This window comes from Phacochoerus africanus, chromosome 1, assembly GCF_016906955.1.
Source record: "Phacochoerus africanus isolate WHEZ1 chromosome 1, ROS_Pafr_v1, whole genome shotgun sequence".
NCBI lineage: Eukaryota > Metazoa > Chordata > Mammalia > Artiodactyla > Suidae > Phacochoerus > Phacochoerus africanus.
In genome coordinates, this window is record NC_062544.1 from 226,749,486 (window position 1) to 226,775,890 (window position 26,405).

At 37.5% G+C, this 26,405-nt stretch overlaps 1 protein-coding gene across 1 annotated transcript in view; it reads right to left on the reverse strand.

Annotated features, from left to right (window-relative positions):
- Window positions 1-26,405, reverse strand: part of ATP6V1A (ATPase H+ transporting V1 subunit A) — a 64,236-nt gene that overhangs the window by 36,893 nt on the left and 938 nt on the right. The gene's annotated exons all lie outside the window — the stretch shown is intronic.

Below are 26,405 nucleotides of genomic sequence, written 5' to 3' on the forward strand. Positions count from 1 at the left end.
TCAACCTCCCAGGTCAGCTCCTATACCTCCTTCAGGTCTTTATTCAACCTCCCCCACCCCCACCCCCAAGGTTCCTCTGCCTATCTGCCCATCTACTTAAAATCACAACATACTTCCCTCCTTCCCTGCTTTTATTATTTTTTTAACCATCTAACAAATTACCTTACATTAAATTTTTAAATGTATACAAAATATTCCTGGGATCATTTTCCCCTTTTCTTTTTTCCTTCCTTTTTTTAAAAAGCACAACACAGAACAGTTCAAGGAATTTGGTTCAACTTCTCTATAAAGTACGATAAAGTATAGAGGTGCAATCTGAAAAACCCAAAGAACAAGTCCAAGTCCAAATAGAAAACTGGTCACAAATACCACAGTAGAAAGTTTCTTTGTAACTTATGGTATAGCTTAATAACTACTGTTTATTTAATAAAGGAGATAAATAAGTATATGTGCATAGAAAAGCTAAATAGTATGTCCAAATAACCATAAAGTAAGGGTCACGAATCCATACGCAATAAAACATCAAATAATATTTAAGTTCAAAGATTAGAATGTTCAAGGAAGACATCTTAAAGGTCAGGTAGAATGAGCATAAACTAAGAAGGACAGCAAAGGCATCCCAGGTGAGGAAATGACAAGAACAAAAGAATGGAAAATGGGAAAATTTCAGGAACAGTTAACAGACTAGCCTGACTGGAATAAAAGATTTATGCTAACGCAAGAGTGAGAATAATAATGTAAAGGTGGAGAGACTAATTTTTGGGTCTTGAAATGACTTTATCCTACAAACAATAGGAAATAAAAGCTTGAGGAAGAACTGTTATGAGAATGATGTTTAATTAATCTACCAAAGTAGGGGAGGGGATGCAGGCATGGTAAGTTGAAAGCTCTGGAAATAGTTATGGGTTGAATGTCAATGTGTCGCCAGAGTTGCCATCGGACTCTTGCTCAAAACTTACCAACCCTTCCCCTGAACAGGAACTAACATTATCTTTTAAGTCACAAGGTCTGAACATAAAGAAAGGAAACTAAAGGAAGAGAAAAACAAAAACTGGATAGAACCAGCTGAAACCAAGATGGCAATGAATCTGACTTCCAAAAGACCCTGGATCTCTTTCTACACTGATTTTACTAACATTAGCTTACTAAATGACACTTAATACATGACTGGAAGTCACTGACCAAAAAAGGACAGAAAAGTGGTTGGCACCCCATTTCCAGGAAAACCCTTACTCATGCCCAGAAAACAAATGCATATGTATCCTTATCTCTCATTCTCACTCCTCCCTCCATCTCTTTCTTCCTTAAAAGCAAATCCATCTAGCCATTAAGGCAAGAACTTGATTTGTGAACTAAGTTCCCACTTCTCCATTCTCTGGCCACTGAACAAAGTTTATGCTGCTTCAGTCTCAGCTTTGGTTTCATTTTTTGGCTGCACGAGCCTGGAGGGGAAAAGAACCTTCCCCGCCAAGGCAGACAGCCTCTTAGCCAGGCTAGGGCCTGAGCAGGAGTCCATACAACTTAACTAACAAACAGAATGCCATTTATTAAACATTTATTGAGCTCCTTCCAAGGAAAAGGCAATTTGTTAAACTTAGGGATGATCTGGGGAAACAGGTAAGTACTAGAAAGTAAGTTTTGAGGCTGACTGAGTTGGGTCCAGATAGAAAGAATACAGAAAGAGAGGAAAACCAAACCCTGAGCCTTGGAGATTTATTCAGGCAAGGTTGAGTAGTGTTTTTCAGCCTTTCTGGAGACACTGAAAGATCACTACAGAACCATACACTCCATGGAACACAATTTGTAAGCCATTAACCAAGGTATTAAAGAATTCGGAAGGGGAGTGTAGCAATGAAGTCACTAACAGTGGAATTCTGGTTTAATACATTTAGTGCAGTTAGAAGCAGAACGGTGGAACGGTGGTGGAACGGTGGACAGGACTGAGGGAAGAATTAGTGATTAAAGAAAGGCAGTTGAGGGAGGAAGTTAAAAAAAAAAGGGGATATTGGTTTACTAGGATTTTTTGGCCTCCTAAAGATGCTGTAGAAGGGACTATGAGTAATCAGGAACAGGACTACAAAAGATTAGAACAGAAAAGGAAGGAACAAGTTTTTCTAGAAACTCCTTTTCTAGAACTCTCCTTAGGGGGAGAAAACCCAAAAGTTTAAAGATAAATGGGTTGGGCAAAGAAATGTGACCTCCTTTGCTTGTTTACTAAAAAAAGGAAGTCAAATTTTAATCTTCAGAAAACCAAAGATTTTCAAAGTCAGAAGAAAACCACACAGTCTAACTTCTTCCCTAAGCACGGGTATTTCCTACAAAGCACGCATGATGCATGGTCATCTGCGGATTAAGATGGAAATAGCATGAAATCTTGAGTCAGCCGACTTAGGAAATATCCTGATCTTACCAGTGACATGCTGAAGGAGATCTTGGGCAAATTAAATAAAAGTATCTTAACATCTTCATTTGAAACACATGACTACCACCTACGCTGGGGTTATGATTAAATTATAGTTTGTCCAAAATGGTCCTTGTGAAATGCAAAATGCTTACAAAAATTTCATCCATCATACTGACTAAACAGGGCTTCAATTATGAAAAAGCCACTCTATTGTTAAAAATCTGCTCTTAGAGAATTGTTTTGTATCCAACCTAAATCTACTTCTCCATAAGTTCTACTCTTTGGTTCTGTTGCTTCTAACTACAGGAGCCACACAGAGTAAACTCCCTCTCCAAAGAAACTCTGTAATGTCTTCAACTGTCTCTCAAAGGACAATCATTTTTAGATCTTTCTCCCCTAGAGCTATCCTGTTATTGAAGTATTTCATGAGTCAATGTTTCTTTTAAAACGGAGCAAGCAGAATTAAAAACTGCATTCTAAATGTCATTGAGTACTGAAGTTCTGTACTTCATCTGTGCTGGTTGCTTCTTTTTATTGAGAAACAGAGACCAAGTCAGACAAATTGAGTTTGGAAGTTTTAAATTGTGCCCTTGAGCAAATCAAATTCCTTCAACCTTTTGAGACTCATTTCATATCAGCAAAGTCTACTGCGGCTGTTGTGAAGCACCTAACAGTGAGCCTAACAGAAAAGTAACGCTGATAACTACTAACTTTATCCTGTTAGTATGAGCTAATATTGCCTAATAAAAAGTACCTAATATATTCTTATCTTGTTATTTGAACCAAATCTAGTCACTTGGCTAGGTTTTTTTCTTAGCTATTATGTATATTTCACCATAACTTTCTTTTTGTTTTGGCTGCACCAGCAGCCCATAGAATTTCCAGGGCCAGGGATCGAACCCATACTACAGCTATGACTCAAGTCACATCAGTAACAAATCTGGATCCTTAACCTGCTGAGCCACCAGGGTACTCTATAACCTTATTTTCTAAAACTAAATAGATTTTACTTTAAGCACTGATGATATGCCATGTGCTATATCAACAGAGTGAAAATATACAGTTTCTCCCTCAAGGAGCTTCTAGAAGGTCCAGGAAAATAAAAAGACAAAGGTAAAAAGACAAACATAGTTATAATAGGGTAACTAATGTGCTCTCATAGGCATAGTTCAGGCTAACTTAAAAGAGCCCAAACAGAAGCATCTAACGGAGACTTGGCAGAATAATAATGCTAAGCTCAAACTTGAAAGATGAACAAGAAGGGGTTAGCCTATACAGTACATGCTTCAAATCTCCTAGGGTTTGTGAAGATGTTTTAGAATGTTTGTGAGGCAATGGTGGTATATGTTCTGATTTTCTTAAAAAATGATTTTTATTTTTTCCATTATAGCTGGTTTACAGTGTTCTGTCAATTTTCTACTGTATAGCCAGGTGATCCAGTCACACATATATATATATTCTTTTCTTCTCACATTATCGTGCTCCATCATAAGTGACAAGATATAGTTCCCCGTTCTACACAGCAGGATCTCATTGCTTATCCATTCCCAAGGCAATAGTTTGCATCTATTAACTCCAGATTCCCAGTCCGTCCCAATCCCTCCCCCTCCTCCTTGGCAACCACAAACCTGTTATCCAAGTCCATGAGTTTTTTCCTGTAGAAAGATTCATTTGTGCTGTATATTAGATTCCAGATATATGTTCTCATTTTTGAAAAAAGACATACACATACCTTTCCTTTAAAATAACAGTGAGAGCCTCCAAGGAGATGAGCAATAATTAGTGGAAATCAAATGTTCATGATTCAGCTGCCTTGTGGATTTATCACTGAACTAGATAATGTTAGCCAGGGAAACTCATGATTCTATAGCTTTAAACTTTATTTTTAGGCGTACATTGTTTAACTTATGCCCCAGACAGCAAGTATTAGGAACAGTGACCTCAAACTAATGGAAAAATCAAGAGCCTAAGTGACAATTTTATAAATTTATTTAGATGTGTTTTTCACAAAATCCACAAATTTGCATTCATCTCCATTAATACTCTTTTTTAAAAAAAACAATATTCGTATACCAAACAAGGTGATTCTACTTTTTAAAAGTCAATGTTTACAATAGCCAAGATATGGAAGCAACCTAAGCACCCATCAACAGGTGAATGGGTAAAGAAGATGTGGTACATATACACATGATGGAGTATTACTCAGCCATGAAAATACAAAACCTTGCCATTTTCAACATGGATGGACCGGGAGGGTACTATGCCTAGTGAAATAAATTAGAAAAAGACAAATACTGTGATTTCACTTATAGGTGGAACCTAAAAATAACAAAAAAAAAAATGAAGAAATAACAAAACACAAACTGAGTCATAAAGAACAAAGAGGTGGTTACCAGTGGGAAGAGGTATGGGGGTAGGAAAGAAATGTGAGATTAGGAAGTACAGATTTCCAGTTGCAAGATGAATGAGTCACAGACATGAAATGTACAATGTGGGGAATATAGTTAGTAAGTATAAAGCTGGAAGGATGGCGGGAATTCCAAGCACTTCTGTCTACTTTGGATGTTTTAATATGTTAAGTTTTAATCTCTGCTCCATTAACTCAGACCTTTACACTTGTCGTGCCTCTGGCTAGAATGTTTTTTCCTCACTCCCATGGAATAGCTCCCCTCTTCCCACTGTCATCCTCAATTCTCTTAATTTTCTTCATTAACACTTAAAACTACCTGAAAGAATATATTTTTTCTTTTTCTTTTCTTCCTTCCTTCCTGTCTTTCTTTCTCTCTCTCTCTTTATGGCCATACCTGCTGCATATGGAAGTTCCCAGGCTAGGGGTCAAACCACACCCACAGCAACACCACATCTGAGCCGCATCTGTGACCTAAACCACAGCTCATGGCAATGCCAGATCCTTAACCCACTGAGCAAGGCCAAAGGATCGAACCTGTGTCCTTATGGATACTAGCTGGATTCATTACTCCTGAGCCAAGACAGTAACTCCCTATTTTTTCTTTTTAATTTACTTGTTTACTATTAGAATGTCAAGTTTCATGAGGGCGAAGAAAACAGTGCCTGGGCAAAGAAAAGAAGCACTCAGTGAATAATTACTGAATAACTCATATCCTAATACGATCTCCATTTTACAAATGGGGAAACTAAAAGAATAGAGATGTAAGTAACTTTGCCCAAGATGACAAAATCAGCAAACAGTAAAGGTGGGATTATGAACCAAGATGTTCTGATTCCAAAGCCTATGCTCTTTTTCTATTTTTATTATCATTATTTTTGGCTGCACCCATGGCATATGGAAGTTCCCAGGCCAGGGATCAAATCCAAGATGCAGCTGTGACCTATGCCAAGGGTGCAGCAACACTGCATCCTTAACCCGCTGTACTGGGCCAGGGATCAAACCTATGGCACCAGGCAGGAACCCTCAAAGCTTATGTTCTTTAAGCACTGCACTCTGCCTCGAAATTAACTAGGCTGATTTTTATTGTGTGCATCTAAATGGCCCTATGTGGTACAGAGGACAAGAGTCTCTGCCTCAAGGCATATATTTACCACATTAGACACAGAGCTGCAACACCCAGATTCCATCTGCAGGAAGGACACGGGCGTGTGGTCAATGGACAACCAACAGCTGTCAGCCCTTCAGGGTGTGCCTCTGATGTACAGAACTGCTTTGCCCACATTAACACTCTTCACAGAACAAACCGCACCTGGTGACCAAGCAAAGCAGAGGTGGAAAGACACATCCCTGTCAGCCCAGTGTGGGATACTATCACAAGCAATAAGTGCTCGCTCACTCCACATCTTCCCACCAAGGCTATGTAGGCTGAGGCTATGTGGGGCCTGCATTGCAGGTCTACTTCTTCCCTTGCCCAACTCTGCTTCTGTCCCCTTCCTTTCAAATGTGTTGATCCCTAAGAAACATCTTCTACAACAGATTCCTCCTTTACATCTGATTCCAGAAAACCCCAAATAATTAAACAATGAAGAAACTGAATAATTACTTCCCAGGTAACTGAAACTTCGACTCACACTTGAACCACTACAATTTTTGGCCTATTTTCTGTTTTATAATCTTGTAATGAGTCATTCTGTAAAATGGGAAAAACAAAACTAAAGTGGATTTAGAAAGCAGGGCCCATAGGGCAATTCTCAGGCTAAGTCAAGCAATGAGTATAGAGCTCAGGTTCCCATACAACCAAAGCCTTAGTTTCTACAAGGAACTTGCTCTTCCTCCTTCAACATAAACCTCAGATAGAGAGAGCCCAACACCAGTAGCTATGGGAAAAGAAGTCTAAAGTGCTGTTTTCTGATATAGTTGGAAAATGTATTTTCCTAGGTCCAGAAGTTTCAGGTTCCAACAGCTTAACAGTAAATATTTTAAGAAACCTCCAAGGATCAGTCCAAGGTAACAGGCTCTCTTGAACATTAAAGTCTGCAAGTCCCAGAGCACTAATGAAAGGGTTCCTAGTGAACTTCTAAAGCTTTTTCACCAGAGCACCCCAGTTGCAGAAAACAAGTAAACACTTAATAAATACCCTCCCACCACTTCTTAGAATCTTGACAATTAGGACATTATAGTAGTAAGCAGGAAAATTTCTTTGTATGCTCCTGTACATTTTTTTTTTTTTTTTGCTTGGCCACACTTGCGGCATATGCGGTCCAATCAGAGCTACAACTGCCAGCCTACACCACAGCCACAGCAATGTGGGATCCAAGTCACATCTGTGACCTATGCCACAGCTCATGGCAATGCCAGATCCTTAACCTACTGAACAAGGCCAGGGATCGAACCCACATCCTCATGGTTCCTAGTTGGAGTCACTTCTGCTATGCCACAACGGGAACTCCATATTATTTTACAAGAAAAATATAAAAGTAAAAAAAAAGAAAGAAAAATATGAAAGTGCTTCCTCCCCACAAATAAAAAAAAATAATATATTAGGTAGACATGCTATGCTGACTTAATTGAATAAGGCAAAGCAGACAGAAGTGTGACAGGCATGGTCATACATCATACGAATTTGTATCCATTAACCACTTTTCATTGTTATTTATGAAAACAAGGAAAATAAATACCCCACTAAAATCTTCTGCTTCACCACTGGATGCTTAGGTCTCTATGTGAAAAAGCACAGGCTTTTGAAAATTTTAAGACAACAACTTCCCAAAACATTTTAACTTGCAATAAGAAAATTATATCACAAGTTAGATTATAATGAATGTTAATCTTACACGAAATCTCCGTGAGAGTCAAACTATCATGGTATGATTTAATGCTACATGAAGTTTTATATGCTGCTCATACTTTCATTGTTAAAAAATTTTATTGGAGTATAGTTGATTTATATGCTATTTAAGAACTACTTTGTAATATAAATGTAGCTATTACTGTTGTTCTTGATTATTTAAAAAATAAAAGTATGATACTTTAAAAAGTTACTTTCATGAAAACAATGTGGTATATATGTACCTGCACTCAGAGAAATCAACTCAATGATTATACTAAAAAAAAAAAATGCCTTAGTTGTTGGACTTCTATTTTGAGAAAAAGCAAATGCACTTAACAACCAAGATTCTAAAAGTCATAAGTTGTAAACCCCCCTCCCACCTCATATTTGTAAAAGATTATAAAACAAAACCAGCCCTGCTGTAGAAGGGAGAAAATTCCAATAGCTTGCATAAGTCAACCAGCTGATCTAATGAGTCATCATATCAGCCTCTTCCCCACACCCTGCAGAACACTGCAGTGGCAAATCACACCAGAGGCCCACTTTTGCTCCTTCTGTTTTACCAGGTCCTTTCCAAATTGCTACTGGTTAATGCACCATACCTAGCAATTTCATTATTCCAGAAACGTCTTTACTACCAGTCTTGAATGATATGACTATTGGAGCAAGGGTGAGGTGTTATATAAAAGCTAAATACCAAGGTTCCAAGACAATATTTATTTACAAAGAAAAGCCTTCATTGATACTGTGGCACTTCAGTGATACTTCAGTATTATTTTAATGCAACACTTGAAAAAATGCATTCTCTCCAACTTATTTAAGACTAATTTTGGAAATAGCAGATTTTTTTTTTAAGGTGAAGAATCTAGTTGATCACAAGCAAATACTTATTTTCATATATAGCTTACCTTCTTAGAAAAGTCATCGTGAATCTGTTTACTATTTTTATGGTTGTTATAATTATAACAAAAATTACAGAATAGGTAGATTCTAGCTAATAAAATTACCTTATATTTATAGACTATAGTACTAAATTTTTTAAATTTATTTTTTGGCTGCACAGCATACAGAAACTTCTGGGCCAGGGAATGAACACATACCAAAACAGTGACAACACTGGATCCTTTACCAATAGGCCACCAGGGAACTCCCTAAATCATTTCGTAAAGTACTTTCTTAATTCGTTTTATTTAATCTACCTACCTAGCAACACAAATAGAAAGGCTTATGTGGTAGATTACTGACTAGCATAATTCTCCATTTTTATCTTGCTAGCAAAACCCTAAATTGGTTCAAATTTTGGTAGACTCATTAAGGTAATTCCAGTTCCCTTGCTAATGTCTGATTAGAAATGAGCATGTAATGATGTTCTGACCAATCAAAGAGATAAAGGAAAGTCTGCTGGTGAGCTTCTGGGAATGATTTTTTTGCTCTTTTAAAAGATACAGGCGGAGTTCCCGTCGTGGCGCAGTGGTTAACGAATCCGACTAGGAACCATGAGGTTGAGGGTTTGATCCCTGCCCTTGCTCAGTGGGTTAAGGATCCGGCGTTGCCGTGAGCTGTGTGTAGGTTGCAGACGCGGCTGGGATCCCGTGTAGCTGTGGCTCTGGCATAAGCCGGTGGCTACAGCTCCGATTTGGACCCCTAGCCTGGGAACCTCCATATGCCGCGGAAGCGGCCCAAGAAATAGCAAAAAGACAAAAAAAAAAAAAAAGATACAGGCCATAAGAAACACTTTTTCACTTGGGATCTAGTCATCTGCATGGGACACACAGCCATCTTGGGATCTTGAAAGAAGCAAATCAAAGCAGGCAGGCTACCTTGCTAAGGATGACAAAAAATTTAAGATTGAAATCATTTGGGTCCCTGTTGCCTTTACTGGTCCACTGAACTTAATCAACATAATAAGAAAGAAGAGGGTTTCAAGAATAAAAATTGTTATTTTTTATTCATATTTCATAGTGCTATTTTTTAAAAAATGGATAGAACAAAAGATTAAAAATAAAGACAAAGATAATGTCATTACTTAAATTACTGAGATGGACTACAATGAAATGTACAGACAAAAGTAGCAATCGGAACAGAGAAGTACAGAAAAATCACAGATGGCAAACTGAACCTACAGAATCAGGAAAAATTTATTCCTAACCAAAATAACTTTTTTTTTTTGTCTTTTTGCTATTTCTTTGGGCCGCTTCCGCGGCATATGGAGGTTCCCAGGCTAGGGGTCGAATCGGAGCTGTAGCCACCGGCCTACGCCAGAGCCACAGCAACGCGGGATCCGAGCCGCGTCTGCAACCTACACCACAGCTCAGGCAACGCCAGATCGTTAACCCACTAAGCAAGGGCAGGGACCGAACCCGCAACCTCATGGTTCCTAGTCGGATTCGTTAACCACTGCGCCACGACGGGAACTCCCAAAATAAATTTTTTTGAGGGCACACACAATACATCCCTTCATTTATCAAAATACAGGCATTCCTATAAAAGAAATAGTAAAGATACCGAGTTCCTGGTAGCCTAGCAGTTAAGAATCCAGCATTGTCACTGCTGTGGCAAGGGTTCTATCCCTGGCCTAGGGGACTTTTGCATGCTGTGGGTGGGGCCAAAAAAAAAAATGTGTCTATGGCAACAATAAAAGCTATGTTGACAAGCTTATCCATAAGCCATTTTGATAGCGTTTCTGGAAATAATCACATATTCCTTTCACTTCAAATTTTTATAAATAAAATTGGGCCATATTGTGTGTGATAATCCACAGTTTTAACCAGAATAACAAAATACTATATTCAGTATATAAGTTCTAAGGTATTAACGATAGCTTAGATGCCTATAACCAAAGGTAAAACTGTTGTATGAACAGACTGAAGTATCCCTGCCTTCAAGGAGTATATCTGTCATTTTCTCACTCCCTTCCCTCCACATAGCATAAAACCTTCCATAGCAGTAAATCAATGAAATGTTCTGATATTAAAAATAGATAATGTCAATTACCACTTGTTAAGCACCTATTACACCCCAAGGTATTAGGTTAAGAAAAATATATCTCATTTAAACCTTAACAACAGTCCTGTGATGCAGGTACTGTTTGATTAGGAAACAGGTTCTGAGACTTAAGCAGTCCATTCAAGATTAGAGATAAAGTGGAGAAGCCCAAATTTAGTCCAATTTTAACAGCTAAGCACTTAATAACAAATAATTCAAGAGACCTTATTTTAGCCAGTAGCGTTAACCTTTATCACCTTAAAAAAAAAATCAGGGATGCCTCTTTTCCATTAATAACTGACCCTTCATTAGAATAGCAAAGGACAATATGCAGGCAAAAGGAAGGTGAAAAAAGATAACATAAAGATCAGTCACACACTAAAGAACCAGTACCACCAAGAACAGTCTGCTCCTAGAATATCCACCTCCTAAAGAACTAAGATTTTTAAAGAATGCATAATGCTGTATTTTATTAATGACTAGATTTATAACACAAACATAAATAACTGGTTATAATAGTAAAAAAATTAACTATAAAGTAAATGGGCATATTTTGAACTAATAAGAATATTAATGAAAACAGACCCAATACAATTTTGCAACAGGAAACAGTAGTGGACAATTTCTAGTCAACAGACTGCCATAAAATTTGGAATAATGAAGCTTTTTAAAACAGTATCTAAGAAATTTCTCTTATTTTTCTTATTTCTAAGATAAAACTTATTAGAGTTAAAAACTACAGTGAAGGAGTTCCCATCGTGGTTCAGTGGCTAACGAATCCAACTGGGAACCAAGAGGTTGCAGGGTTCGATCCATGGCCTCGCTCAGTGGGTTGAGGATCTGGTGTTGCCGTGAGCTTTGGTGTAGATAGCAGATGCGGCTCGGATCCCGCGTTGCTGTGGCTCTGGTGTAGGCCGGTGGCTACAGCTCCAATTCGACCCCTAGCCTGGGAACCTCCATATGTCGTGGGAGCGGCCCAAGAAATGGCAAAAAGACAAAAATAAAAATAAAAATAAAAATTACAGTGAAGCTAACGTAACAGAGTATCCCATAAGACTTTCGTGTCAATTTTTATATTTTTTGATTTCAGGTTACAAACAAGACAAATCACTGTTTTTATCTTACCATGAATGTAAATAGCCAAGAAGATAGCCAAAAGATACAAACAGTAAAGAAAATAAACATTTGCTACATACTTTTCCTTAAAATTTATTTTCAGAAGCAATATGCTTATAATTTTAAAAAACACCTAAAGAAAAGTCTCACCACTTGAATATTAACTTTGTTATTATTTCCTCACAACTTTTTACATAATTGCAATTAATACTAAAATACAACTTTACATATTGTTAATATCATCTTAAACTGTGTAATATTCTATTAAATAAATACTATAGTTTAATAATGCTCTTTACAGTTTCCCATTTTTTATTATTTATACTTTTCACGGTTTCCCAATTTTTGCTATTTTTATTTTTTATATTTTGCTAGTATACTTTATTTCACTTTAACTAACTGACTAGATGAAGCTAAAGTAAGGCAACCAACTAGGGAGCCATATGAATACCCTTAAGCTGCTATCTCACAAGAGCAATTCTTAAATTACACACTCTCCTACGTATAATTCCATTTAATCTAAGATTTCACCAATTATAACATATCCCTTTATTTGATGTACTAAGAAGAAAACCCAACAAATTTAAACTATAGCACTCCAGAAACTGCAGGATACTAATTTCACAGCTATGAAGATGAAGTGAAAAAAAAAAAACATGTTGCAAAAATGATACGGTATTTAATGGTATCAGAACTAAATACAGCACAATAGTGTTTATATATGAGGTCACACTTGCCAACCTTCCTTGGAATAAAGATCTAGGAAGGAGAAAAACAATATCTCTAAACTGTTAGAATGACAGTCTTAATGTTTCTGCATACTGCAAGGGAACTTTGTATAGTCTTACTGACTCAATTTATGCACAATTAAAAATTATTATCTAACAGTTCACACTGCTGTGGATTTAAAGCAACAAATCACTAAAGAGCAGCCCTCTAAGAATAAATATAAAGCACCCAAGGAAAGATTCTATGAATTGATTAATGGCCATTATAATGACCTACAATCATCAAGGAAAGGTCAATGAGGTTTACTATTTCGTAAGAAATATGGGGGAGTTCCTGTTGTGGCTCAGTGGAAATGAACCCGACTAGTATCCAAGAGGATGTGGGTTCAATCCCTGGCCCTGCTTGGTGGGTTTAGGATCGGGCGTTGCTGTGAGCTGTGGTGCAGGTCATAGATGTGGCTTGGATCTAGCACTGCTGTGGCATAAGCCAGTAGCTGTAGCTCCAATTTGACCCCTAGCCTGGGAACTTCCATATGCCTAGGGTAAGGCCCTAAAAAGAAAGAAAGAAAAAAGATATATGGGAAGCAATTTGGCTTTACGCAACAAGGCCTTCAAAAATGTTCTACTTTTTGAACTGTAAATTCTACTTCTGAAAATATATTTGACATGTGGATAAGGTGTTTATTTGAAAACAATTGTGAAAAACTAGAAATACCTTTAAAATCCAATAATGATAACAAAGTGAAGTATTAGTTTATTTCAAATCCTACAGTCTTCCTTTTCCCTCAAAAAAAAAGTATTTAAAAATAATGAAATTTCTTGGGTTAAACAGCTTACAAGTCCAAGTTCACGGTGCCAAGGACTGTCAATAAATTCTCTTCTCAGAGGATCCTTAACCTTCACGGGTTCTGAGCATGCAATGGCTCTTTGGCATTGGATTAGGTTTTCTCAGATACACTGCCTATGAAGTTCCTTTAATTAATTTTTTTTAAATGTCAGCAGTCTCACATGACAATTATTCCCTGCAAAAGCAGTCAACCAAGAAATTTTACAACTATTAAACAAACAAACCATTGCTCAAAATACTTGCAAACTTCTCTTAAAAACTGCCTATAAGTACCATATCACTCTTTTGAATGTTACTTAATGAGCAATTTCCTTGATTGCTTTGCCAAGAAAGCATTAACTCGAGCAGGCCAAATATAAGCAATCCACTTGAGAATGAGGAACACAGACGAGTTGGCATCAACAATGCTGCAGTAAAAATGCTACTCCAACTTGTGACATAAATTCGTGCATACACATTCAAATGGATCTGTCCTGTCATTTATTTCATGAATGAAATAGAGGGGAAAAAAGATTCACAAACTGTGCAAAGGCTTATTAACTCAATGTTTAAAAGGAAGCATGGATCACCCTAAGTAGGTTCATCTCAACTTAGGAATTCATAAAATCTCTGAAATAAAAATATGACATAAAGCATATTTTGAGGACATATTTGAGGACAAAAGAGGAAAAGAACACTGCTTACTACAGATGAAAAACATTTCATGACATGGATTTAAGGATACAACTTCAGGCAAAAGTCCACAGACATCTTCAATTCAGAGGGCAAGAAATTTGCATTTCTAATGGTTTGCCTAGTATTCTATGCCTAATAACTACCAGGGTTTGTTTAACTAAACTGGCTGTGGGGAGAGGAAGACTCAATCACAGATGGAGGTTTTCAATAGTACAGTTTGCTAAGGAATTAACTGCCAGTTCCCCCTGGTATACTCTCACAGTCTTCAATATTGCTCTTCTGCAGCACTTGCCATTGCTGTAATTAAAAATCTGTGAACAGAATTGTTCAGTGTCTGTCTCTACTGCCAGACTATAAGAGTGAGGAAAACAAAGGCCATGTCTGCTTTGTTCAATGAGTACCCCGATTAGACAGTAAAGCACCTGACACATAGCAGGCAATTACTAAACACTGCTCAGCGACAGTACTGGTAAAGGTGTGTGGGAAAGAGGCATTCTCACTTAATGAGTGAAACAGATACAATCACTTTGAAATACAATGAACACACATCTTGGCCTAATGCCCAATGGCCAAAGTTTTAAAAATCAGTATTTACCTGCTGCCAAAGCTCAAGCCAAATATTACCCTCGCAGAATGACCTTCTGGTATAAAGAATACAAATGTTGGAGTTCTCGTAATGGCTCAGTGGAAACAAATCTGACCAGGAACCATAAGGTTGCGGGTTTGATCCCTGGCCTTGCTCAGTGGATTAAGGATCCAGTGTTGGCTGTGAGCTATGGTGTAGGTCGCAGACCCAGCTGCGATACTGCGTTGCTGTGGCTGTGGCGCAGGCCAGTGGATACAGCTCCGATTCCACCCCTAGCCTGGGAATTTCCATAAGCTATGGGTACAGCTCTAAAAAGCAAAAAAAAAAAAAAAAAAAAGAAAAGAAAAAAAATGTTTCTTAAAAGTTAAAAATGTTAGGGAGTTCCCATTATGATAAAGCAGAAATAAATCTGACCAGCGGAAACAAATCTGCCTAGTATTCAAAAGGATGTGGGTTCAATCCCTGGCTTTGCTCAGTGGGTCGGGGATCTGGCGTTGCCATGAGCTGTGGTGTAGGTTACAGATGCAGCTCAGATCCTGAGTTGCTATGGCTGTGGCGTAGGCCAGTGGCTACAGCTCTGATTCCACCCCTAGCCTGGGAACTTCCATATGTCGCTGGTACAGCCCTAAAAAACAAAAATCAAAACAAAAACTTAAAAATCTTATAGTTTTAGTGGTTATTTTCTTTGATGTTATGAATGCTAGAACACCAAATAATTCTACAAAAACAGATAAAATCACTTGTGTTTTTACTTGTCAACTAAGATTTATACAAGACTACATGGCCTAGGAGGCTAATCAAAGAAATTTAACCCTAGAAATATTATAGGGGGAATAGTTGAAAACAACCAAATGGGCTTGTATCTGTTTGTTTACAGTGAACTTGTGTGGCTCTTCATAAGGCTGTGTGGCATCCTCTTGTCCAGTCAAGTTTGGCAATTCCTGGGAATTTCTACTGCCTCTTAATAGCTCAGGAGTATATTAGTCAGATATGCCTCTAAAGTACTCACTCATTTATGTTTCAGAACAGGGCTTAATGGCAGTATCTTGAGCAAGGATTTAGGAAAAGCTTAGCCCTATCTTGAGTGAACTTTTGAGCCATGAGGCATAGAACAGTTTGTTTTCCAAAACTGAGGCTGGGAGTTCCCGTCATGGCGCAGTGGTTAACGAATCCGACTAGGAACCATGAGGTTGCGGGTTGGATCCCTGCCCTTGCTCAGTGGGTTAAGGATCCGGCGTTGCCATGAGCTGTGGTGTAGGTTGCAGACACGGCTGGGATCTGGCGTTGCTGTGGCTCTGGCGTAGGCCGGTGGCTACAGCTCCGATTCGACCCCTAGCCTGGGAACCTCCATATGCTGTGGGAGCGGCCCAAGAAATAGCAAAAAGACAAAAAAAGAGAAAAAAACAAAACTGAGGCTAATCTCTAATATTTTGGATATCAAAGTTGCTATGGCAATGATTCATTTGGAGGGTGAAGGGAGAGGGAGCTATTGTCTGTTGTTTTATTCTGCTCTAATGTGAGGGAGAAATAGTTAACCATAAAGAATTAATAGTGTTTATCTTTGCGTATAGGCACTTCTCCTTATCCAGCAGTACCTTTGGTTAAGGATGAGATCATATTTAAAACATATACATACAAATGAACAATAGCAAGTAGTATAAATCAATATTCAAGCACTGTAAGTATACCAAGTTGTAACTTGAGCATTCTGTATTTTAAGTGTCTGCTCTGGGTCACATTGAAAAGTTTGGTGTCAGTTGGCCTGGTCTTTGGGTTAATAAGAGATATTTTTCCCTTTATTGAAACAAATGAAATAGAGGACACTGAACAGAAGTATGTTATATTCAAAATAATTTGTGGGTATTGTAACTCATCTTAATAAAGCCCCTCACTGCATAATTCTGCATTACCTAAGACTAAGACTTATAGAGTGACAACCCATTTTTCACAAAAGATAGTCATTCCTACATTTAGCTAGCTACACACTCTCAATGTTCATATTAATCAGCAATCTGATTCCCTACTAACTATTCAAAAGCTTTAATGCAATTATTTTTGTACATAAAATCAGCAACTTTCAAAATGATTAACAATTGTAATATTTTACTCTTAATAATTTACATTCAAACTTCAACAGAATTTACTTTCTTTCTTTCTTTCTGCCTGCATCTGCGACATATGGAAATTCCCAGGCTAGGGCTCAAATCAGAGCTGCAGCTGTAGGTCTAAGCCAGAGCTGCAGCAACACCAGATCTGAGCTGCCTCTGTGACCTATGCCACAGCTGGCAGCAATGCCAGATCCTTAATCCACTGAGCGAAGCTAGGGATTGAACCCAAATCCTCACGGACGCTGTCAAGTTCTTAACCTACTCAGCCACAATGGGAACTCCAACAGAATTTCAATGTATGAATCACATAAAGAGCATTTCAAGTTACATCTAGAATACTTTGTTATTTGAAAGTAACAAAAAGTCATGACATTTGCCATATCTTGCTCCTATACTAACACTGTTACAATGATTAGGTATGATGGTAACCTATGCTAATTCATGACAGTAGACCACACATGATTCAGGGATGCTAGAAACGTTAGGGTCATTCAGTTATTCAGCTTCCCCAAGACTCAGCCTAAACGGCAGATAGTGGCAAAATACTGAGGGCAAACCTGGCCTTCAGTGCACCCCTAAATTAGAGAATAATAAGGCCATACCCACCCAAATCCAAAATGTACATATCCTTTGACCTGGCTCTTCCATTTTTAAAAATGTACTTTAAAATTTTATAAAATATCTATTATAGCATTATTTCATTTGTAGCAAAAGATTGGAATGTCCATTAATATAAGGATTACACAGTTAAACAACTCGTGGTAGTATGAGAGGTTGTATATATTGAGTGGTATTAAGATAAAGACCTCTGAAAAGATACTCCCTGAGTTCAAATCCAGAGTCCTATTACTTATAAACTGTATGACATTGTAGGGCATTTGACCACCCCATGCCTAAATTGCCTCATTTATTAAATGAGGATAAAAATAATACCAATCTCAAAAGTTTCCTGTGAGCCTTCTATGAGTTCATCCAACCAAAATATTTAGAAAATTGGCTGAAACAAGAGTGAACTCTCAACAAATGTTACATAAGATGATCATGGTACATTAGTATAAGCAAATACTAGACTACTGTTAAAAAGAAAGAGGCATCTTTAACTGCATCAGTGAAGAAGGACCTCCAAGCTAACACTGTTAAGAGAAAAATGTAAGGTCCAGAATAACATGAAGAGATGACACCTTTGCAAAAAAATACATGGAAAAAAAGAAATAAGGATGGAGAGGGAGAAAACACACATAAGCACAGAATATATAATTTTTACTATATTCGTACATATATTATCCGTTCAACTCAAAAAGTCATTTGATAAGTGTTAAAACAATTAAACAAGGTGATAAAATTACTATATAAACCTAATGAACTGAGCAGAGAGCACAGTAACTGAATAACAATGACAAATACGGAGTTCCCGTCGTGGCTCAGTGGTTAACGAATCCGACTAGGAACTGTGAGGTTGCAGGTTCCATCCCTGGCCTTGCTCAGTGGGTTAAGGATCCGGCATTGCCGTGAGCTGTGGTGTAGGTGGCAGACGTGGCTTGGATCCCACGTTGCTGTGGCTCTGGCATAGGCTGGCGGCTACAGCTCTGATTAGACTTGTAGCCTGGGAACCTCCATATGCCTCGGGAGCGGCCCAAGAAATGGCCAAAAAAAAAAAAGAACAAAACAAAAAAACAATGGCAAATATTTATATAGCTCTTATTATGTATCCATTATTGTCCTAATCACTTTTCTTATTCATTTAATCTCACAACATTTAATGAGATAAATATACCCTTAATATCCTTATTTTAAAGCTCAAAAAAAAAAAAAAACCAAAACAGAAATACAGAAAGATAAAAGAAACTTCCCCCAAAGTCACACTGCTAAGAAATAGCAAAGCCAGGATTTGACTCAGACAGTCTCCAGTACTTACACCCTTAACCTCCTTACCTACCCAGGTTGCCTCTCAAAACTAAAGTTATTTTTTGTTTGTTTTAATGGCTACACCTGCAGAATATGGATGTTCCCGGGCCAGGGACTGAATCTGAGCCACAGTTGTGGCAACACCAGATCCTTAACCCTCTGTGCCACAGCAGGAACTCTGCAGTTAATTTTTATTTACACGTATCCCAACTCTTTTCAAAAAGAATTTGTACATTCCTCAAGAAGTTGTAAATAGAACTACTATACAATCCAGTAATTCCACTCTGACATCTAAAAAAGATATATGTACCTCGTTATGTTCAGTGCAGCATTATCCACAATAGCCAAGATATAAAACATACAGAGAAAGACAAATACTGTATGAATTCATTTATATGTGAAATCTGAAAAACAAAACAATGAACAGAACAGAACCAGAGTCAAAGATACAGAAAACAGACTGTTGCCAGAGGTGCAGAGGATAGCGATGAGGTGGATAGGTGAGGAAGATTAAGACAACGAACTTTCAGTTACAAAATTAAAATGAGTCAATGGCTGTGAAATATACAGTGTGGGAAACACAGTCAATAAGTATGTAATATCTTTGCATGGTGACACCATGACTAGACTTACCATGGTGATTACTTTAAAATTTATAGAAATATCAAATCACCAGTTGTTAGGAGAATAAACCCTAAGAGTTCACATTGCAAGGAAAAAAAATTTTTTCTATTTCTTTAATTTTGTATTATATGAGATGATGGATGTTTGCTAAATTTACTTTGGTGATACATACATATTTCATGATGTATGTGAGTCAAATCATTATGTTGTACACTTTAAACAGTGTTATGTCAATTATATCTTAATAAAACTAGATGAAAAAAATCTGTGCAGTTTACAATAGAGAACACATGTGTGTGTGTATATATATAATTTTGTAATTAAGTTAGTAAAACTGATAAGGAAAAGAATTATATGTGTGTATATTTTGTGCATGTGTGTGTATATATATGTATCTATGTGAGAAACAAATAAAAATGCTTTAGACATGTAACAAATCCCACTCTAAAGTATCTGCCATTTTCTATGATGGCTTTGAATGATACATTAACTTCAGATTCTTAGAAGAACTGAAATGAAGTATTAAATAACTGTAAGTAACTTTTAATTTTGCTGCTGCTGCTGCTTCTTTTTTTTTTTTTTTTTTTTTTGCTTTTTAGGGCCGCAGGTGCAGCATATGGGAGTTCCCAGGCTAGGGGTCAGATCAGAGCTGTGGTTGCCAGCCTGATCTGGCATAGCCACAGCAATGCCAGATTCAAGCCACACCACTGACCTCCACCACAGCTCAGGGCAATGTTGGATCTTTAACCCAGTGAGTAAGGCCAGGGATTGAACCCACATTCTTGTGGATACTAGTCAGGTTTGTTTCTGCTGAGCCACAACGGGAACTCCCTAATTTTGCTTCTTTAAAGGCATTCTTATTGGAAACTTTCTTTAGGAGAGTTAACCCCGAATTTTTTTTTTTTTTTTTAATTCACCAAAACCCAAATGTGGACTTTCCCCTATACTGTCATATGCTTAAGTCAGGTGACTCCACACTTGTGCAATCTGCTCTCTATCTCCAAGGCAGAAAGCATTTCTGGAAGACTTACTATCACACCAAAAATAAAATTTGTAACCGTATCTAGTAATGCCTATCACTTTCCTATATATTTTTACTTTATCTCATTTTATTGTATGTTTTGCTTTTTAGGTCTGCATCTGTGGCATATGGAAGTTCCCAGGCTAGGGGTCGAATACAAAATTAAGGAGAATTTGTGGAACTGTCAGGGTAATTAATACATTTTCCCTTCAGATACCTAAGGAGAAATTAAGCCCAAAAAAACTTCTGACAATTGCCATTTCTGGCCATTTCAAATGGAGTTTTTCCTTTTCTTAATTCCTTCTTTGTCCTATCAGATTTATTTATTTTTATTTATTTTATTTTTGTCTTTTTAGGGCCACACCTGCAGTACAAGGAGGTTCCCAGGCTAGGGAGGGGTTCAATCAGAACTGTAGCTGCCAGCCTACACCACAGCCACAGCAACATGGGATCTGAGCTGCATCTGCGACCTACATCACAGCTCATGGAAGCGCCAGATCCTTAACCCACTGAGCAAGGCCAGGGATCAAACCCACAACCTCATGCTTCCTAGTTGGGTTTGTTAACCATTGAGCCACGCCGGGAACTCCAGATTTATTTTTAAGAAAGGTAGTTTTTATCCTATTGAATACATGTTCATTGTAAAAATACAAACACATAATATAGAAAAGGGTGAGAAAATAAAAATCACCTGAAGCACCCATCCATGCATTAACGTAAGTACTAAACATTTTAGTGACTATCCTTTCTGCCATTCAGCTCGTATAGAGATATGCACAAAAGTGTATTTTAACATGCACATGTTATCGTGGTTACCCTGCCCTTTTTTTTTTTTTTTTTAAAGTGGCTGTAGCCATGGCATATGGAAGTTCCCGGGCCAGGGACTGATCTGAGCCACAGCTGTGGCAATACGGGATCCTTTAACCCACTGCGCCTGGCCGGAGATTGAATGTGAACCTCCACAGCGACTCAAGCTGCTGTAGTCAAATTCTTAACCCACCAGTCACAGCAGGAACTCCTCAAACATTTTTTTAAAATCTGTTTTGTCCTTTATTTTTGCCACTGAAAATTCTTCATTTCTACGTAGTCTCACATACCTATGTTTACTTTTACAACTTTTAGATTTCCTATCTTGATTTAAAAGGTCATTGCTACATCTAGACTGTATATATTAAAAACTTTTAGGAATTAATATTTTTAATATTTTATTGTTTAAAATAGTTAAGCTTTCGCTTAACTGTTTAACTATTTTAAGCAATAAAATATTAAAAATATTCATTGAAAAATCCATCTGAGATGGATATGCTGCATATGCTGCAAAGTATTGGCTCAATTTAATTTTCTTTTGGATAGACAAATTGTGGTCAAATATACTTACTGTGTATGCCTTTTTCTCCCATTGTATTGAAATATCACTTTGCCATGAATTAAAGTCCTTTATCTGATGAAATTTACTTCTGTTTTTTAAAATTCTGCTGAACTTACATAGGCCTAAAAATATTTCTGCACCTATAAAATTACTTACCTGGATGAGTCAAAACATTTTCATTTAAGATATCCAAGTAATTAAGAAGAAATCATCATTTAAATGCCTTAATTCTCCATATTTTGCTGCCGAAAGGAATGACTAGTGATTGTAGGAACTCAAATATACAGAAGGTATAATAATAAATGTCAAATCTTTAATCTCCTAATCAAGAAAACTACTTATTTTGATGCATTTCCATCCATCTTTTTCAATGTGTACATACCAATCACGTACAGTTTTTGTATCATTTCCTTTCTTCAACTTTATAGGTGCTTTCTAATTTAATGTCTCCTCTATTTTATTTATTTATTTATTTTTCTTTTTCTGGGTGCGCTTGAGGCATATGGAAGTCCCCAGGCTAGAGGTCAAATCGGGGCTGCACCTGCAGACCTATGTCATAGCCATAGCAACACCAGATCTGGATCCTTAACCCGCTGAGTGAGGCCAGGGATCGAAATAGCATTCTCACAGAGACAATGTCAGGTCCTTAACCTGCTGAGCCACAATAGGAACTGCTCTATTTTATTTATTTATTTTTTATTTTTTCATCTTTTTTGCCATTTCTTGGGCCGCTCCTGCGGCATATGGAGTTCTCCCAGGCTAGGAAGCCGCCAGCCTACACCATAGCCACAGCAACACTGAGCCACATCTGTGACCTACGCTGCAGCCTACAGCAACGCCAGATCCCTAATCCACTCAGAGAGGCCAGGGATTGAACCCACATATCACAGAGACTAGCTGAATTCTTAACCCACTGAGCCACCATGGAACACCTTATGTTTAAATAGACATTTAAAATAAACTAAGAAACAGCCAAAACAAAACAAAAGTCTGGCTATTTTTCACGGCTCAAGCACATCTGGAGCTCATCTGCATTATACCATGCATTACCCATTTTATTTCCAATAAAATTAGCTTAATTATTTTTCAGAAAAGAAATAAAACATGACATGTTGTTGATATAATTTTTAAAAGGTTTATCAACAAAGAACAACAGTTTCTACAGATAACATTAAGATTCAAATCTAGGAGTCCCCATTGTGGCTAAGTGGTTAAAGAATCCTACTAGTATTCATGAGGATGCGGTTCGATCCCCGGCCTTGCTCAATGGGTTAAGGATCTGGCATTGATGTGAGCTGTGGTGTAGGTTGCAATGCAGCTGGGATCTTGTGTGGCTGTGGCCGTGGTGTCAGCCGGCAGCTACAGCTCCGGTTAGACCCCTAGCCTGGGAACCTCCACATGCCACAGGTGTTACCCCCCCCCAAAAAAAAGATTCAAAACTAAAAATTTTATTGTAGTGGCTAGTCATAATACTGACACCAAAAACATAGCAATGAAAAAAATCATAGATTAAATCTGAAAATACCTATGAAATACTATCAATTTTTATTAAATTGATTGTATTAAATCCACATATTGCAGGTACAGCCTAAAAAATTCAGTGCACCTGCCAAAATAATTGGCTTTATGTTGATATTTCTCAGCTCCTATTCATAAATCATAAATACATTCATAAATTCAAAAATACATTTTTCTTGCTATTTTTTCATAATAGGCTTATTTCACATTCTACTCCTTTCTCCATACCCCAAACCTGTTGCTCAATCTCACAGGTTATCTAAAAATCTCCTTTAGAAATTCAGTATATAGGAGTTCCTGTCGTGGCTCAGTGGTTAACGAATCCAACTAGGAACCACAAGGTTGCAGGTTCGATCCCTGGCCTTGCTCAGTGGGTTAAGGATCTGGCGTTGCTGTGGCATAGGCCGGTGGCTACAACTCCAATTAGATCCCTAGCCTGGGAACCTCCATATGCCACAGGAGAGGCCCTAGAAAAGACAAAAAAAAAAAAAGAAAAGAAAGAAAGAAAGAAATTCAGTATATAAAATCAAACTAGCTATCAGTAAAGTTGTTATTATTTTTGGTCTTTTTAGGGCCGTACCCTCAAAAAATGGAGGTTCCCCAGCTAGGGATCGAATTGGAGCTATAGCCACTGGCCTACACCACAGCCACAGCAACACCAGATCCGAGCCATGTCTCCGACCTACACCACAGTTCATGGCAACACCAGATCCTTAACCCACTGAGCAAGGCCAGGGACTGAACCTATATCCTCATGGACACTAGTCAGATTCGTTTCCACTAAGCCACCATGAGAATGAATACAAAGTACGTGTTAGGTCCTCTGCATTCATGATCTAATTTAGCAGTACCTATGGCAAACATGAGGAAAGTGCTCACCCACAGAATGTGGAAGTTCTCTGGCCTGGGATCAAACCCACACCACACCAGAGACCCAGGGTGCTGCAGGACAATGCCAGATGCTTAACCTGCTGAGCCACAAAAGACCTCCTCATACAATTTAAATAAGTGTTGAGGCCAGAACTTGATTGGGAAATCTGTTTCTATAAATCTGTTCCTATAAAATAAAGTCTGCAATATGATGCTTTATATTTAAATACCACTTAGTTTTTAAAATACTTTCACATAGATTATCTAGGGTTTATCTCACCTGAAATCATAATACCTTTGACAGGAAGGTTCCTAAGTATCAAACCCTAGGTCCTCACTCCCTAACTTGACTTAAAAAAATGCAGCTAAAGTGGCAGTGCTGAATGATGATCCTGACTTTTAGTGCTACATCACGTGCAGCCTGCACAGTGCCACTGTTTTCATTAACTACTACTCACTCCTCCTCTGGTCTCTTTCATATCATCCAAACATGTTGTGAACCTATATGCTGAGCAATTAAGTTAGAGAATAGTCTCTCTATTCATTAATAAAGTCTATCTGAGGTTTATATCTATTCTGTTGACTATGATTTGGAATGGTTACTATAATCAACTTATATTTGAAAGCTAATATCTGGTGTATAATCTTAGAAGAAGCTATGATCTACAAGAATTTTAAAAGCAGTTTAATCTCCCTATTCAATTGTCAAATATTCATTCAGTAAACAATTTAGTGTGTGCCTATCACATACTTCAGCATCCTGGTGCTAAAGACACTGTCTAGAGTTGAACTCCTAAGAGCTTTATAGTTTACTAAGGAACAGCTCAGCAACAGTAATTAAACACAACATGCTAGAAGCGAAAATAGGGGAACAGAAAATACTGTGTACTAGTCTATAGGGCTGAGTGGCTAGCTTTACCCACAGGCGAAGAAAGCATTCTTGGTAAAGGCCAACATAGACAGAGGCAGTGATATATGCCTCAGAGTGAGCACCCAAGAGAGGTCAGAACCTTGACACCAATACTTGTGTGCCATTTAATGTTGGAATACAGCATAATTCCATAATTAATGTTAAGATTTCTACATATAATACTCATAAACTGAGTATTAAACAAGCTTTAAATCACTTGTTTGTGTCAATTGTATACAATGTCAAAGCTCTTTCAAATCCAACTTTAGCAGCAATTTAATCCCCAATTCCTGCTGCCAATCTTCTAGATTTCATTAGTGGTCTAAATTACTGCTTTTGTAAGTTCCCTAAAATCAGGAGAATTGTGAAGTAAAATTGCAAACTCATTCAACCTCTTTCATATTGACATTATCCTCTCTAGGACTCAATCTTTTTTAGCCTGTTTTCTCTACCCCATTTTGGTCTCACCCAGACAGGACTGGTTTGGACTTCAAGGACACTTAAAGAATTCCTCTTCTTTGGTGGAATGTCACCTGGGCAATGAAGCAACACTGCTTATATTTTTCTCTCTAGAGATCAGGGAAGCTCACTCTGGAGCAAACTAATGGATAAAATTATATATAGTAGCAGGCATGCTGATTGATTAGTGCTATTGTTCAATATAGGTCATATGCATAAAATGCTGTTAAGTATTAATAATAAATAGTTGTCTTCTTCATTACTTGGAGAAGGCATAAAGATGTCTAAGGTTATGTTTTCAGGTAATAAGCATCAATGGGCTAATTTCTCTATTTTGAACCTAATATAAAATATTTTATTAAACTGCTGTGACTCTAGAATTTTAATTTTCCCTTTAACAAAATAAAACCAGTTTATTGTACATTTGGAAGATACAGAAAAACAAAGTAAGTCAGTCATATCCAAAGACAATGATTCCATCTTCCTCATTTTTCAGCTGTCTTTTAAATGAATTCTTCAATTACAAGGGTTAGAAAACCACAAGGCTTAACTGAGAATATGATTTTCCAGATAAAGAAAAAGTATAACCCAAATTTTAAAAATCAAGTTTGTAATTTCTGTAAGAACTTTCAATTTAAAAGAATCAAGGGAGTTTCTGAGTTTGCAGTATAAACAAAAGAGTTTAACCTCAAACAGAAAAACACTCTTCCCTAAAGCACACTGCTTGGGGTCAAAACAACGGTAACTACACTACCAATGAAATGGGAGTATACAGGGTTAGGCAAAAACCTAAACAAAATCATTTCTGTATTTTCACAAAATACTATCCATCAAAATCTGAAAAAGTCACCTAGAGTTTTAAAAATAGGGAAAGCTAAGGAGGGACACAAATGCTACCTAATATAAATTTACCACTAGTCAAAGGAGTGGTGATTAAGTAGGATTTTAGGGGAAAATGGAAAGAGGACCTCAAAAGCAGAAACCATCTTGACTTAACCTCTTTACCTTTAAGTTTATGGTCAAATACATTTGGTTTAATC